Source organism: Eriocheir sinensis, chromosome 27, assembly GCF_024679095.1.
Source record: "Eriocheir sinensis breed Jianghai 21 chromosome 27, ASM2467909v1, whole genome shotgun sequence".
NCBI classification, from domain to species: Eukaryota; Metazoa; Arthropoda; class Malacostraca; order Decapoda; family Varunidae; genus Eriocheir; species Eriocheir sinensis.
In genome coordinates this window covers 4,739,449-4,753,773 of record NC_066535.1, presented here as the reverse complement: position 1 = coordinate 4,753,773, position 14,325 = coordinate 4,739,449, and positions in this window count along the sequence as shown.

The following is a 14,325-nucleotide window of genomic DNA, read 5'->3' as shown; positions in this document are numbered from 1 at the left end:
AGCGAAATACAAGATAAAAGACAAAAAGATGACTCCAATTGATATTCCATACAGAGGTAGCTCAAGTTAAAGAGAGCACGGAAGAAAATAAGTCAAGCTCAATTGGTTTTATGAAGGCGTCAGGTAAGGGGAAAGAATGGCAACCCGAGACAGGTGGGAGGTGGTGTAGCTCTAATGATACCGAAAGTTGAGAAGGTAAGGAGGACGAGGAGGAGGAGGAGGGCGGACTGAGGCGGGTACGAACGTAGGTAAGTAGGTAGGTAGGTAGGTAGGTAGCAGAGGCAATGAAGGAAGGAAGGTAGGTAAGAAGAATAAATGCAATAAAGTGAAAGGGAAGGCGAGGGTGGAAGGTTCCTGTCTTGAGAGTAAATGATGTAGGTGTCGGAGCTGTGAAATGTGAGCATGGGAGAGGTATTGAGCGCTCGAAGGGATGGCAGAGAGAGAGAGATAGAGATGTAGTCGTGATGGCAGCAAAAGTAGTAGCAGTAGTAGTAGTAGTAGTAGTAGAAGTAGTAGTAGTCGTAGCCGTAGTCGTAGGCGTAGTAGTAGTAGTAGTAGTAGTGGTAGTGGTAGTAGTGGTAGTAGTAGTAGTAGTAGTAGTAGTAGTAGTAGTAGTGGTAGTAGAGAGGAAAGATTAGGAAAAGCTAGAATTGCGACAGAGGATTATTATTTTCACATCTCTTAATTGGAGGCATAAAAAAGATAACACGTCAGGTTAAAAGTGAAAACAAAAACATTTACACAACATAACGAAAAGAAAACATGAGTGTATCATTAAAAGATATACGTTGATAGTATGGCAAAAATGAAAAGCAAACAACAGCACCAGACTCGTTTAAAATATAACAGAGAATCAACACGAGCGCCAAACCATTAACACTATAAAACACTCATAAAAAAAGGAAAACTAAAAAAAGATATTACAGTAAACAAAAAAATAGGATAAAAACTCGCTCTCTCAGGTGTGAAAAGAACAAACAGGTAAGAAATGGAGATAATATTACACCTGAGAACACCTGCTCCCTTCCTTCCTTCCCCTCCGTCATTCCTTCCTTCCTTCCTTCCTTTCTTTCTTCCCCTCCTTCCTTCCTTCCGTCTTTCTTTCTTTCTTCCCCTCCTTCCTTCCTTCCTTTCTTCCCCTCCTTCCTTCCTTCCTTCCTTCTTTTCTTCCTTTCTTTCCTTTCCATCCTCCTCTTCCTTCCTTCTCTTGCCCCCTAAAGCACACACACACGCCCCCCCCCATCTCCCTCTCCCCCACACACGCACACGCACACGCACACACACACACACACACACACACACACACACTCCCAAAGGCCCTTCAGCTTGGTGGCCGCGGCATGCATCGACCTACTGCAGAGAGCCACCGCCGCCTTACCTCGCCCCCCAGAGTGTGACCCACGGGTTATGCGGGTCACGGAGGAGGAGGAAGAGGAGGAGGAGAAAGAGGAGGAGGAGGAGGAGAAAGAGGAGGGACAAGTAATGGAAGAGAAAGTGTTCGTGGTGGTGGAGGAAGGAGGGAAAGGAGAAGAAGGGAAGGGATAGGTAATGGTGGTGGTGGAGGAAGAGGAGTAGGAGGAGGAGGAGGAGGAGGACGAGGAGGAGGAGTGGAGTTAGGACGGGAGGCTGTAAAGGACTAAGAGGTGGTGGTTCTTGGCTGGTTGGAGAGAGAGAGAGAGAGAGAGAGAGAGAGAGAGAGAGAGAGAGAGAGAGAGAGAGAGAGAGAGAGAGAGAGAGAGAGAGAGAGAGAGAGAGAGAGAGAGAGAGAGAGAGAGAGAGAGAGAGAGAGAGAGAGAGAATAACCAGGACTTTGTGAAAAATAAAAATAAACATACAAGCGAAAACACGTATTCTAAGAGCTGGAGTTTACCCTGTTTTATGCATGACCGCCTTTATTTATGCACAATTTACAAACACACACACACACACACACACACACACACACACACACACACACACACACACACAACCCCCCTCCCCCTCACACACACACCCGCTAGCCCATTACCAGTTTCCTTTCCCTCCGTCGCGCAGTAGTGGACAGCTTGGCATCGATTACGTCAAAAAACAGAGGACGCGCCCGATGGCTTCCCTTGCATCTTCGACTACAGGAAATACACCGTGAGACAGGCGGCATAATGGGAAAAGCTAATGGAAAAGGGAATGGGACAGGGCAAGGGAATGGACACGGATGGGAGGGAGAAGGGAATAGTAAACGAAGGTGAAGCAGAATATGGAAAGGAATAAGAGGAAAGGAAAAGAGAAAAGGGAAGGGAAGGAAAAGGACATAGAAAGGTGTATGAGGAATGGAAAAAGGTAAGAAAGGGGATGAAAAAAATAATGGAAGGCAGGCAGAAGGGCATAGTAAACGAAAGTATAAGCATAATAAGGAAAGGAATAGGAGTAATGGAAAAGTAAACAAGGGGAATGAAAGGACACAGCGTAGACAGGACGGAGTGATAAATGAAGGAGAAACAGAAGAAAAAGAGGAAGGAATGAGAGGAAAGGCAGCGGAGAAGTGAATGAGGAAAGAAAATGAGAGACAGAGAAGAGGTGGGTAATGGAAGGAAAGATGGGGAATAGTAGGGAAGAAATGAGAGAAAGACACGGGAAAGAAATTGAGAAGGCGAAGGAGAGAAGAATGGAGAAGAGGATGGGAAAAAAAGTGGGAACGTAATACTAAACAGAACCAGAACGAAAGGAAAAAAAGATGTGAGGGGAAAGGGAACGGAGGACTGGATGAAGACTAAGACAAGAGAACGTAACACTTAACAGAGGCAGAAAAAACAAGAGGTAGAAAAGCTGTATATCGTTGAGGAGGCGAGGTAATGGAAAGGTAAGAGAGAGTGAAGGGGAGAGAGAGAAGCACAGGCGTAAGGAGAATGGAAGACACAGTTAAGACTTAAGTAAGGAAGATAAAAACACGAGAGGAGGAGGAGGAGGAGAGAGAATGAGGAAAAAATGGAGACTAAGGAGAATGGAGAAGGAAATAGAGCCCTCAGGTGAAATGGAGGAAGGTGGAATAAATGAGAAAACAGGAAGAAAAGGAAAGTAAAAAATAAGCCTAGAAGGAGAGGGACAATAAGATGGTGGCATTAAAGGGAGAGAAGAGTGAGAGTAGCCATTACGAAGGAGAGGAGAGAAAATTGAGGGAGTTACGGAGAGGAGAGTGCGAAGAAGCATTAGGAAAGAGAGTGTAGAAAAAGTGAGAGAAGATGCGCTAGGGGAAGGGAAAATGAATGAAGTAAGGAGAAAGTGAGAGGAGAGGAAGGAAGGAGGCACTAAGTCGGGAAGTGAGTGAAGTGGAGGAAATGGGAGGAGATGTGAAGCTGAAGGAGAGAAAGGAGGAGGAGGAGGAGGTACTGGTAGTTAGGGAAATGGAGAGTAATGAGATGGAAAGAGAGAAAAAAAAAGGAGAATAGAGCAAACGCATTAGACGGAGTAAAATTCGAGTACGGTAACACACACACACACACACACACACACAAACACACACACACACACACACACACACACACACACACACACACACACACGTACACGCACAAGCAAGTCGATTAGAGAAGGGTGAGATGCGAGAGAAAGAGAGCGTGGCAAGACGGAGGAGAGAAGCAAGGAGGAGGATGAAGGAAGATTGAAGGAACGAGGATAATGGGGCAAGAGATAACAGCCTCACGCAAGCCCCCGCTCATGTCTACGATCAACTGAAGGAGGCGGGAAGACTAGGGACGGGCGGGACGGAGGGATGGATGGAAGGGTAGAAGGATTGAGGGAGGGAGTGAGGATGATAAGCTGGATGAGGAGGAGGAGGAGGAGGAGGAGGAGAAGGAGGGACGTAAATTTGCAAGGATTGAAATTAAGGGAAGAAAGAAAGAAAGGAAGAAAGGAAGGAAGGAAGGAAGGGAGAAAGAAAGAAAGAAAAAAAGAAAGAAAGAAAGAAAGAAAGAAAGAAAAAAAAGGAAGGAAAGATTGAAGATCGGAAGAAGGGTGGAAGAAAAGAAGGAAGGAAAGGGAGTGGGGATAGAGAAAGAAAGAAGCAAAGAAGTAATGAAGGAAGGAAGGAAAGAAAGAGAAGGAGAAAGGAGGAAGGAAATGGGGAACAGGGAAAAAGGATGAAAAAGATAAACAAGAAAGTAAGTAAGGAAGGAAGGAAGGGACAAAAACAAGAGTGAGCTACAGGAAGGAGTCTTGTGTGAGATTAAAATTAGTGGCCGGAGGAGAGGAGGAAGAGGAAGAGGAGGAGTATAGAAGAAGGTGTAATTTTCTCCCTGACTCCTCCTCCTCCTCCTCCTCTCCGTTCACGTCCACTCACACCCTTCCTTCTCCTCTCCCCCCACATTCCTACCACCCACCTCGCTACTGCCTGGCTACTCGGGTGGTGGGAAAACAAACAAACAAAAAAAAATCTTACGTCAGACGCTAAGGAAAAAAAAGTGAAAATAAACGTCGGCTGAACGAAAATGCGGAGAATGCCAAGTCGTGGGTCCACTAAATTCTTGAAGGAAAATATATACAGCACAACCTCCCTCGGGGCTATATCACGTGACACACTGTACCAAAAGTTGTGATAGAGCACGAGAGGGCTGAGAGAGAAAACACATTGAAAATTTTCCCAGGATAAAAACCGTATTTACATAATGAAGTAATTTTTTGAGGTCTATTTTTTTTCGTGTAGAATCTTAACAAGTGGCAAGCAGGTTGGGCGGCAGCAGGAAAGAGGAAAAATAGGAAGCAGGGGAAGGGGTAGTGTATTAAAAGGCAGGTGTATTGTTCTAGCAGGAGAAAGAAAGAGCGAGAGAGAGAGGGAGGGAGGGAGAGGGAGTGGGTGACGGAAGATAAATAAATGGGGAAAAGTAGGGAAGAGATGCGGGAGAGAGAGAAAGAAGCAGAGAAAGGTAAATGATAGAAGGGAGGATGGGAAAAAGAAGGGAAGAAATGAGAGAGAGAAAGAGGGAGACAGACAGAGGCAGGGAAGGAAGGAAGGAAGGAAGGATAATTATATAATGTACAAGAGAGAAAGAACAAGATGTGCCAGAAAGAAAGAAACAAAAGAAAGGAGGGGAGGATGAAAGGGATGATGGGAAAGTAAAGAAAGGATGAGAGAGAAAAAGAGGGAAAATGAGACAGAGAAGAGGTGGGTAATGCAAGGAGAGATGGGGAATAGTAGGGAAGAGATGAAAGACATGAGAAAGACATTGAAACAGCGAAGGAGAGAAGAATGGAGAAGAGGATGAAAGAAAGTGGGAAAAGGATGAGAGACAGAGAGAGTAAGAGAACGAAATAGATTAAAAGGGAGAGAAAACCCCAAACTTCAATCCTCCAGCGGTGTTACGTGTACCAACTCAAGCCATTCTTTCCTTCCTTCATCTCGCTCTCCCTCGCCTTCACCATCCCGACACGTAAACCCAACCCAACTTTACACGAAAGAGCGAGGAGAACCGGTACTTGGGGAGTTTATTTGGGTCTTAACTAGTCTTGCTTTGCGTCCCTGCGGTGTGCTCCAACTTACAACCACCGGCCACGAAATAAAAAAAAAGAAAAAAAAAGGATTAGGAAAAAAAAGTAGCCACATGAAGTTCTGTCGGCTTCTAAGTTTTAAGGCCCCCTAGCGGCAGCCTGATGTGATGTAGGAAAAGTTTTTAAAAGTCCCCCCAACAGCCGCGAACTAACAGTACTTTACAGTGGCATTTATAACAGCAACGGGAATACTTTTGACTTTTTCTCTCTTTCTCTACGCGTTACGAATACGAGATGGAGTTAATGAAATGTTGTAGCAAGACTGACTTGTTTACGATGCGGTTAGGCTTATATATGATGCTTTGCTCACCCGTAAATAAACGTAATATTTAATAGTGAGGGCATAAATCTGAATATTGACCATTTAATATCACGATATCTTCAAAAAATCAGAAAATCCAAGCTCAGTAGAACAAAAAGACAGGGATAATAAAAGCATGAATACGTAAATAGAAATAAAGACAGCTGACGAAAAAGTTAATTAATATATAAACAGATAAATGAGAACAATAAAAAATATAAAGACACAAAACTTAGCTGATAAAAATAGTTGATGTATAACAAAGTAAGAAGGCATAGAAAAAACAAACATGGCTGACACATTTTATTATTAGTCAATACATAAATAGATAAATAAGGAAAAATAAAGAAAATGAAGACACTAAAAATATAGACACAAGACTGAGACAATAAAAATAATTGATATATGAACAGAGTAAGAAGGCAAAAAAAACAAAGAAAACAACAGCAAAACAACAACGACAACAACCAGATAAATAAGGAAAATAAAGCAAACGAAAATAAGTGCAAAAAAAAACCATCAAACCAAAAACGGCATTACCAGACAGGACTAAAAATAGGGAGTTCAAAATACACCGAGGAGCCCAAAATATCCCTGAGCTTGTTAATCCTCGGCCGCGGTGCTACGAGAGGAGAAGCCCGCTAAAGGGAGACTAGGGAAATATATATGTGTGGAAGGCTTGCCGGAAAAAAAGGGAGGATTAAAAAACACCAAAAAAATTAAGGAGGAGACAAACATACCTCATCTATTTGCTGTTTCCTCCTCCCACTTCTTTTCTTCCTTCCTCTCCCTCCTCCTCCTTCTCCTCTTTCTAGTCTACTTCCCCTTGTCATCTACTTCCTCCAACGCCTATTCCTCTTCTTCCACCTCCAACACTGCCTCATCCTTCTCCTTCCTCCAACTTCCTCTCCTCCTCCTCTACAACCGCCGTCTACCTCCTCCTCCTCTTCCTCTTCTTCACCCGCCTACACTCCCGCCTACACATTTACCACCACCACCACCATCTCCTCCTCCTCCTACACCACCACCACCACCACCATCTCCTCCTCCTCCTACACCACCACCACCACCAACTTCTCTCTCTCTCTCTCTCTCTCTCTCTCTCCCCCCCCCCCCCTCGCGTAGGGAAGGTTGGTGCGCCCGAGTATTGATTTTCAGTAAAGGAGGACGGTAGTACGGTGTGTGTGTGTGTGTGTGTGTGTGTGTGTGTGTGTGTGTGTGTGTGTGTGTGTGCGTGTGTGTGTGTGTGTGTGCTAGTAAGTTGATTCATTTGTATTCAAGGGGGAAGGAAAGTGAAAGTGTAAAAAGAAAATGCATATACTTAAGGGGATACAAACATATATACATACACTCGCGCACATACACGCAATGAGAAAGAGGCGCGCGCACACTGAAAAATACCTACACACACACACACACACACACACACACACACACACACACACACACACTACAGCACGGAACATACACGTATAAATTCAAAGTGACCACGAAAGAGTGAATGTTGAAAAAAATGGTATCAGTGTGAATTAGGGAATATATGTGCGATAGATTAATAGTTAGATAGTTAGATAAGCAGATAGATACATTGACGGATAGACACAGATATATACATTCGGATACAAAGAGTGAAAGTCCACAATACTAACCAATCTGTGTCTATGCGAGTAATGTTTTTTTACGAAAGCTACAATAAAGTGCACAGATTACGTCTCTCCACTAATTGTCGAAACTCTGCAACATGTAGTTTCTGTGGTTTGTTGCCTAACAGTCCACCGCTTGCTAATGACCCGATGCTTGTTAACACCCACGCCGACAGGGATACAGTTGGCAATGGTCGTGTGATTTAATTCGCCTCCAGGGTACAGGCCATCTGGTTCTCGGCAATTAAACTGAATATGATAGGAGTTATGAGCATTATCTTCATTACTGCTACTATTATCATTATCACTATTTCATCAATCATCAGTCACGGCCCTCCTCCTCTGCTTCTTTCTTATCAGTTCGCCTCCAGGGTACAGCCAATATGTTCTCGGCAATGAAGACTGAATGTAATTGGAGTTATGAACTTTCTCTACATCACTGCTACTATTATTATCATCACTGTTTCGTCAATCATCTATCTTAGTCCTCCTCCTCTGCTGCTTCCTTATCAGCTCGCCTCCAGTGTACAGGCAAATATGTTCTCAGGCAATTAAGACAAAGTAATTGGAGTTATGAATTTTCTCTACATCACTGCGACCATTATTATTATCACTATTTCGTCAATCATCTATCTCAGTCCTCCTCCGCTTATTACCCCTTTTCAATTCGCCTCCAGAGCACAGGCAATTAGGTTCCCAGGCAATTAGACAGAATGTAATTGGAGTTATGAGCATTATCTAAATTACTGCGACCATTATTATTATTATCACTACGGGAAACATCGATCACAGTCCTCCTCCGCTTCTTTCTTTTCGCTCTTCTCATTGTCATACACGTTTTTTTATACAGTAAAGGAAGCGGCTCAAGGATAACGAGAAATGAAAACAGAAAAAAATCCGTTATGTGATGCTCCTGTTAAAGAATGTAGAGACCGGTGGCCAACGGCGAGGTCAATTTCGAAGGAAGAAGTGTCTTGTGGGTGAGGTTTTAATTTTCATTGTAATCATCACGACCTCGCTCACCAACACCATCACCACCATCATCCTTATCGTCATCATCGCCAGCGCTAACCTATAGTCATGATACTCGCTCGCTCTCTCCTTCTTAATATCCCCGTGATCAGTTAGGCATTCAGATTCCATTTCCCGGTAGAGTAATCAGGTCTGTGGAGTGTAAATACAGCTCGGCCAAGCCTTTGACAACATTACGTAGGTGTGTGTGTGTGTGTGTGTGTGTGTGTGTGTGTGTGTGTGTGTGTGTGTGTGTGTGTGTGTGTGTGTGTGTGTGCGCGCGCCAGCCTCCTAAACAGCGCACATTTTCTCCCGAAGTGAGCATAAGAGCAAATCTGGGCAGAATATTTGAACAGACTGTGATTTCGCCATCGTGTTGCGCAGAGTTGGTCGTATTATATTATGGTTAGTAAGAACAGTTTTTTTATAGCTTTTTTTTTGTTTGCTTCTTTGCCTTTTGACGTTGGAAAGTTGATGTTGATGTTGCAATTCACGGCGGCGGATATTGCGTGAGGAAAGAAACTGATGTGGGAGAATTCTGACGTGTTATTTTTGTTGTTGTTACTGTTGTTGTTGTTGTTATTGTTGTTTGTTGTTGTTGTTGTTTATGGTTCTGTCGTCATTCCACTCTTCGAAAATGTGTGAGAATTCTGACGCGATCTTTTTATTCTTTTTTTTGTTGTTGTTTATGGCCATGTCGTCACTTGTTACCTGTCCGAAACATTGTCTTAGTTTATTTGAATTTTTGCTTTCCTTTTAAAAAATCCACTTGAGATTCATATCAAGTAAGTTTCGGAGGGTTAATATATGGGTTAAATAAAAGTCTCTAATGTGCATGATTTACGAAACTAGATAACACTAAAAATAAAAATAAATAAAAATAATGTGTGATGGGACAGTGAGTGTGTGTGTGTGTGTGTGTGTGTGTGTGTGTGTGTGTGTGTGTGTGTGTGTGTGTGTGTGTGTGTAGGAGTGTGTGTAGGAGTGTTAGTAACTTGATTCATGTGTATTCAAGGGCGGATGGAAAGTGAAAGTATAAAAAGAATATGTATACTCTTTAGGGGATTCATACATACATACATATATACACTCGCGCGCACACACACGCAATGAGTGAGTCTGTCTGTCTGTCTGTCTGCCTGTGTGTGTGTGTGTGTGTGTGTGTGTGTGTGTGTGTGTGTGTGTGTGTGTGTGTGTGTGTGTGTGTGTGACGTTATATAAAGACAGCCACAAATACCGAGTGAGTTAGTATCGCATTCCGTTACCCGCCTCACATGCAGACTGTCAGGGGATGTTGAGCCTCAGTTTGAAGTCCACTGAAGTAAGACGGTGACCTAAGATTCCAGATATACCTTGAATAACTCGCTGACGTCAGAGATAGAAGAGAGCGAGGGCGAGGGCGAGAGCGAGAGCGAGAGCGAGAGAGAGAGAGAGAGAGAGAGAGAGAGAGAGAGAGAGAGAGAATTCAATTACGGTTCTCTCATTCCCTTCCTCTCCACCTAGTAAACTCGAGTCTTTCCCCCCTCCCCCTCTCCCCCCTCCTCCCCTCGCCCCCCCTTCCTTCTTCTCTCCCCCCCCGGACAGGTAAGAACCCGCATCCGTACCTGCCGTGTTACCTGTGCCAGTGAGACGTTCGGGACTTAACTTACGCGATTTGTTTTCTTTGCGTGATTTTAACGTGATTTGCTAAAAGTTACGGAATGACGCAAAAAAGAAAACACATTAGATTAGTCGTTCATGGTGCCGTTAAAGGAAGATAAAGTGGAGGAGATAAGGGCAATCGTAAAGAAGGATAAGGAGATAGCGTTAGAAATAATGTGGCAATAAACAAAACATTAAAAAGATTATGTACAGATTTGACAGGAAAATGAATTAAATTAGAACTTATAATTTAGAGAGTTAATTAATGATAGCTAATTCGAGAAACACTGCACTTTTCCATAACTTTACGTTCATATAAGGGAAAGCAATGAACGAGTAGGAAGTAGGGTAATGGTAGAAGAAGGAGTAGGAGAAGTTAAAGGAGAGGAAGAAACAGCAGCAGCAGCAGTAGAGTAGGAAGTGGGGTAATAGTAGAAAAAAAGGAGCAGAAGTAAAAGGAGAAAATGCAGCAGGAGTGGCAGTGGAAATCAATGAAAAGAGTAGGAAGTGGTGTAATAGTAGAAAAATTAAATAGGAGAAGTAAAAGGAGAGGAAGAAGCAGAAGCAGCAGTAGAGTAGGAACTAGGGGAAAAGTAGAAAAGTAGAACAGATGTAAATGGAGAGGAAGCAGCAGGATGAGCGGAGTAGCAGCATAAAGCATAAACAGCATCACTACGCCATCAATTACCACCACAACAATTACAGACTACCAAAGCCAACACATCACCCCTCACCCCACACTCCTCTCCTGCCTCCCTTCCTCCCTCTTTACTCACCTCACATCCCCACCTGACTCCCTCTCTCTCCCTCCCAACTCATCCCGCCTCTTCCCATTCTTTCGTCACCCCTCTCTCCCTTTTATTTCTTTACCTTTCCACCCATGTCTCGTCTCACCAACTGCTCCCTTCTCCCTTCTCTCCCTCCCTCCCTTCCTCCCATTCAGCGCCTTCCATGAAATCCTTCCAAGACTGTTTGAGCCATTTCTACTCATTAGATAAGGTCCTTTTTTTAGTTGCTTACACTCACAAGGTATTCGAAACGGAGGAATGTAAGAAAGAATGAAATAGGGAAAGAGTAGAGCGGCGGAAAAAGGGGGGAGGGGGGAAACTTGATAAAATAGGATGGAGATGAATAGGGAAAAGTGAAAACAGCAGTAATTGGGGATGACGAATGCACGATAAAATACCTAAAAAATAACGAATACAGAATGAAATAGGGAAAGAGTAAGAGTCGTGAAAAGGTGGTGGGGGAAATAAATGTGATAAAATAGGATCGAGTGGAATAGGGGAAAAATGAAAAGAGCAGTAATTGGGGAATGACGAATGCACGATAAAATACGAAAAAAAAAATAACGAAGACAGAATGAAAGAGGAAAAGAGTAAGAGCGGAGGAAAAGGGGGGAAATAAATCTGATAAAATAGGATGAAGTGGAACAGGGAAAAAAATGAAAGCAGTAATTGGGGAATGACGAATGCACGATAAAATACGAAAAAAAAAATAACGAAGACAGAATGGAAGAGGGAAAGAGTAAGACCGGCGGAAAAGAGGAGTAATAAATCTGATAAAATAGGATGAAGTGGAATAGGGAAAAAAATGAAAGCAGTAATTGGGGAATGACGAATGAACGATAAAATACGAAAAAAAAAATAACGAAGACAGAATGGAAGAGGGAAAGAGTAAGACCGGCGGAAAAGAGGGGAAATAAATCTGATAAAATAGGATGAAGTGGAATAGGAAAAAAAATGAAAAGAGCAGTAATTGGGGAATGACGAATGCACGATAAAATACGAAAAAAAATAACGAATACAGAACGAAAGAGGGAAATAGTACGAGCGGCAGAAAACGGGGGGAATAAATCTGATAAAATAGGATGAAGTGGAATAGGGAAAAAAAAGAAAAGAGCAGTAATTGGGGAATGACGAATGAACGATAAAATACGAAAAAAAATAACGAATACAGAATGAAATAGGGAAATAGTACGAGCGGCAGAAAACGGGGGAGTAAATCTGATAAAATAGGATGAAGTGGAATAGGGAAAAAAAGAAAAGAGCAGTAATTGAGGGAGACGAATGCACGATTACATACGAAAGAGTAAAAAGAGCAGCAGTAAACGAATGTGATTGAGAGAGAAAGGACGAAAAGGACAACAAAAACAAAGCTACCTAACCCTTCTAAAGATGTGCTACCGTTAGCCTCCAGCCCAACGCCACCACCGCCGCTACCTTCACCACCACCACCACCACCACCTTCACCACCATCACCACCTAAACCCACGTCACCACCAACCACCACACCCCACCCAAACCACCATCATTACTACTACTATCTTCTACACCACCATCATCACCACCATCACCACCACCTTCACCACCTAAACCCACGTCACCACCAACCACCACACACCACTCAAACCACTACCGTTACTACTACTACATTCTACACCACCCCTACCAGCACTACCACGTTACTAACATCACTAACCACCACTAACACCACCACCACCACCACCACCTTAACCCACATCACCACCAACCACCACCACCACCTCAACCCACGTCACCACCAACCACCACACACCACCCAAACCACTACCGTTACTACTACTGTCTTCCACACCACAACTACCACCACAATCACGTTCACCAACATCACCACTAACACCACCATCAGTCATCACTACCACCACTTCCAAAATCACTGCCATCTCTTACAACACCACTAAAATACCTACCGTTACCACCACCACCATCTTCTACACCACCTTTACCAGCACCATCACTACTAACACCATCATCAACCATCACCATAACCAACACTACCAAAATCACCACAATCTTCGATACTATACACTATACACTAAAGTCACTACCTTCACAACCATCAACTTCTACACTCCCACTACCATCACCACCACCACCACCACCACCACCGAAATCACTACCTTGACAACCAACACCTTTACCAATATCACAGACATCACCAGCCACCACAACCACCACAACCAAGAACTACCACCTTAACCACCATCACCCCCAAAACCACAAAAAAAGGACTGATAGAGGGTAAGTAGATATATTGGGAAAAGGGGGAACTGGAAGGGATAATGAAAGCGTAGAGGAAAATGGGGAAAGACAAAAGCCATTATCTTCACCACCATCACCACTATGACTACAAAACCATTACTTCCACCACCATCACCATCGACTATCACCTTCACCACCGCCATAGCACCATCACCACCATTACTATCCTCTGAATCAGCTGCATCGTCATCTACATCTTCTTTCTATAGTACTTTCCACATTTCTTTTTTGTCCTTTATTATTCTTTTCCTCCTCCTCCTCCTCCTCCTCCTCCTCCAGGGCGAGAGAAGAAAAGCGTGAATATTAACATTGAAGTGAGGGAAGGGAGAATCAGAGGTATGGAAAAAAGGAGAAGGCGCTGAATGGGAGGCGGAGGGGAGGAAGGGAGGCGGGAGGGAGAGTAGGGAGCAGTTGGTGAGACGCGACGTGGGTGGAAAGGTAAAGAAATAGAAGGGAGAGAGGGGTGAGGAAAGAATGGGAAGAGGCGGGATGAGTTGGGAGGGAGAGAGAGGGAGTCAGGTGGGGAATGTGAAGTGAGGGGAGAGGCATGAAGGGAGGCAGGAGAGGAGTGTGAGTTGAGGGGTGTGGGGTGTGAAGGGAAGGAAAGAAGGGATTTATGGGGTAAGAGGTGAAGAGGGAAGCGAGGTACGAAAGCAAGGAAGGGAGCGTGGGGTGAAGGGTGAAGGGAGAAAGGAAGGAAAGGGAGGCAGAAGGGGAGTATGGATAAAGGGAGAGGAGTAAAGGGAAGGGAAGGAATGGGAGTGTGGGTGAGGGGAGGGGAATGTGAGGCGAGGGATAAGGGGTGAAGGAAAGGGGAAGAGGGGTGTACGGGGGTGAGGGAGGGGTGAGGGCCGGAGAAAGGGAGGAGGAAGGAAGGAAGGAATGGGAATGTGGGTGAGGGAGGGTGAGGGAGGGTGAGGGCCGGAGAAAAGGAGAGGAGTAAAGGAAGGGAAGGAATGGGAATGTGGGTGAGGAGAGGGAATGTGAGGTGAGGGATGAGGGGTGAAGGGAAGGGGGAGAGGGGTGTATGGGGGTGAGGGAGGGGTGAGGGCCAGAGAAAAGGGAGAGGAGTAAAGGGGAGGGAAGGAATGGGAATGTGGGTGAGGAGAGGGGAATGTGAGGTGAGGGA